Genomic DNA, 3390 nt, shown 5'->3' with positions numbered 1-3390 from the left:
TTAAATGAAGTAACGACAGAGCTAAAAGGTTAACCTGACATGACCATTGGCAATTACAGTGATGGAAATTTAGTTGCATCTCTGATTTCACATAGACAAGGAATCACTCAATGCAACATAGCCCATGCTTTGAAGACCAAATACCCAGATTCAAACATATACTGGAAAAAATATGAAGGAAAATACCATTTCTCTTGCTAGTTTACTGCAGATCTAATTGCAATGAATCATGTAGATTTTATTATCACTAGCACATATCAAGAGATTGCTGGAAGCAAGGATACTGTTGGACAGTATGAGAGCCACACTGCTTTCACCCTTCCTGGTCTTTATCATGTGGTTCATGGAATTGATGTTTTTGATCCCAAATTCAACATTGTTTCTCCTGGAGCAGACATGCAGATTTATTTCCCTTATACAGAGAAGCAACATCGTCTTACTGCTTTACATGGTTCAATTGAGGAACTCTTGTTCAATCTTGAACAGACAGCTGAACACATGTGTATTTTGAATGACCGTAAAAAGCCCATTATCTTTTCTATGGCAAGACTCGATAGAGTGAAAAACATGATAGGAATGGTTGAATGGTTTGCAAAGAACAAACACTTGAGGGATACTGTCCTCCACATTCTGGGGAGGAAACCATATACATAATTCCCATTCTGATCAGTGCAAAAGCCAAAACAGAGCGTGAGGAAGCAAGATATTGAGGCAGAGAAGAAAACTAAGGGTAAGGAAACTAAGAGAAAGAAAACCTAGGGCAAACCATCACAGGAAAAGCCACTGGAAAAGCAAGAGGAAAAGCAAGAAAGAAAAAGAAGGAAGAAACAGAGAGAAAAAAAAAACAAGTTTAATCCCTGGAAATTGTTGCAGGTTGCAGGAACACAATGTGGAAAGGGGGCCTCCCAACACAAGCAAAAGGGTCCCTACCAAGTTCCCAGGCATCCTCACATCCATCCCCTCCATGAACACTCATTTTTTCAGGGTTCGGACACAATCTAGTCATGGTTCCACCTTCTATAGGAAGCTACAAGACTTTCTACAGGAAGTTCTGTATTTATACCAAAAACATCCTGTAGAGCCTTTAGGCAGGCCAGAATCAATTATGGAGAGGGATTTGAAGCTTGAAGTCTATTGAGGAGGCATGCAACCACTCTTTTCTTCCATCCTCCACTGGTTTCATCTCCTTTCACCACCATTGCCACAATCTGATTGAATATACTTGCACAATCATACCAAAGCTGAGAATTCTCTAGGAAATGGAGCAGGCAGTGGGAAGAAGCAGAGAGAAAAGCATGGTTTCCTGACCACGAAGAGGACAACACTTCAGAATCTTGGCATGACAGGGAGGCCACCAGGGCCATCAAAGATGAGGAGATAGATTGGTTGCTCAGAGGATGAGCAACACTTTCAGTAGGGGGGTGATGATGAGCCCCAAAAATGGATAATTATTTGGGCTCATTCAACCTCCTAATTCGAATTAATACACCATTATCAGTAGTTTATTGCATGTTTTTGATTATATTTATGCTAATAGAGTGAACTGGGTTAGTCATTATGCCAACAAGTCTAATGTGTGCTTTGCGTAGCCTTTTTGGTCAATTTGGAGACAAAATCAAGGGTTGAAATGAGCACTTGGCAGCCAAATTCGTGGAGAGGATTTGTAGGAAGGTGTCCCCTTCATTTATGGGCCCTTACCTCAAATTCTCCACCATTAGCTCAGAGTTGAAGGGCCACCAAATCAATTAACACAAGGGCAGCCAAGCAAGTCAAGTAGGACTGTTGTTAACTGCAAGTTTTGGGCAGCCGAGTCCCTAAAGTTTAGGAGGACTGTTGGGGTCCTCAATTTGTATAAATAAGAGGGCTTAGGGCCTCATTTCAGTTAGTCACTTTATAGTCATTTTGTAGTCATGGTGTAGGCAGAAGTTAGCTAGTTTGTAGTTCGATTTTTAGGCAGTAGATTAGCTTTGCTCTCAGCACATTTTCAAGTTCTCCTTGTGGACAATTTTTGGAATGTAACATTTCTTGCTCTATAAAGATGAATCCAGGTTTGCACCAGCTCTAAAACTCTCTTAGGAGGCTGTAGCTCTTGGGGTTGGGCCCATCTCAAGTGCCCAGTACCTCCTTTGTTTACTTTCATGTGTCTTTGCTGCATTCTTAGAATAAAATCTGCTATTTAGATTTAAATCTTGTTTTGTTATTTAGGTTGTTTTTGATGAGTAAATTAACTTTTCATGCTTAGATTTAGTTGATCAGTTGCTAACAGAAAAATCTTCAAGAAAAGGGCCAACAAACATCTGTGGTTTCACCTCTCCCTCAGTGAGATCAGGAGCTGTGACTAGGATGACTTTGCTGCCCACAAAAACACTGATTTTGCTTTGCCATGCAATCAATAGTGTTTGATCTTCATGTGTAGAAGTTGGTTACAAGTTCAGACTTTCGTTTGCTTAGTTGCATGAGTTAAAATACATGGTTCCATTGCAGGTCACACTTCTGTTCATTCTCTTTACTGACAGCTAGCAAATTAGGTCAACGTAACTAGGTTTTTGAATTTACAAGTCTTTGTTGGTTCAGATTGGAAAAAAGACTTGCAGAGCACCTATACCACTCCTTCATCTGCTTATTCTCCATCAACACCATCCACTCCAACCTCTACTTAGAATCCTTACCTCACGTTTGCCACATTTGCTCACATAACCCTAGTTTTTGTACATCATTGTTTCAGCCTTCTTTGAGCCAACTTAGATATCTACACCTTCTCACCACTCCATCCACTAGTCCCTGGGCCACTTCAGACCCATATCCTACCTCCATATCCATTCATGCATCTTCCCTCACTCACCCATCCTCCAAAATCCAATTTTTAAACATCCTATAGAAATTTCTGAACATCCTGTAGAAATTTCTGAAACATCCTGTAGAACCCCTGCAGACTTCCTGTAGAAGCTCACGAATGAGGTTTCTTGATAGCCAAACTTTGTGAAACTCTTTGGAAGGGTGTTAGGGACCCCTTAGGCCCTCTCTGAACCTTCCCGACCTCTTCCAAGCATTTCCTCTCGCCAATCCACCTCTGCACAGTAAAAAACAGTTAAATTGTATGCATGGAATTATGACAACTTATTCAAAAATACAAAAAGATGTTTTCTTCAGATAGTGATAACTTAGACACATGCATTTTACCTTCCTAGAAGTCAATGACATCTCTTTCAGTAGCTTGCATCCTCTTTTTCACATTAGTAGGGCTAGCTGGTAAAATTAGGGTTTGCTAGGGTTTGCATTTCCTTTCCGCTTTCCATTTTCTTTCTGCAAGTAAATTAACCTCTTTGTGTTAGCTTTCATTCATCAGTTAAAAAGCTTCTTCTAAGAGCTCATAGAAGTTGGCTTAAGCTC

General features: G+C 40.4%; 1 pseudogene; it reads left to right on the top strand.

Moving 5' to 3' along the window:
* The first annotated feature begins 222 nt into the window (after positions 1-222).
* LOC149205248 (sucrose synthase pseudogene) lies at positions 223-654 on the top strand (annotated as a pseudogene).
* The last annotated feature ends 2736 nt before the right edge of the window (positions 655-3390 follow it).

This window comes from Pinus tabuliformis, chromosome 1_2 (genome assembly GCF_031772625.1).
Source record: "Pinus tabuliformis cultivar Carrire ecotype Pingquan chromosome 1_2, CPIR1, whole genome shotgun sequence".
NCBI lineage: Eukaryota > Viridiplantae > Streptophyta > Pinopsida > Pinales > Pinaceae > Pinus > Pinus tabuliformis.
The sequence above is the reverse complement of the archived record's forward strand: the minus strand, read 5'-3'. Positions and strand labels throughout refer to the sequence as shown.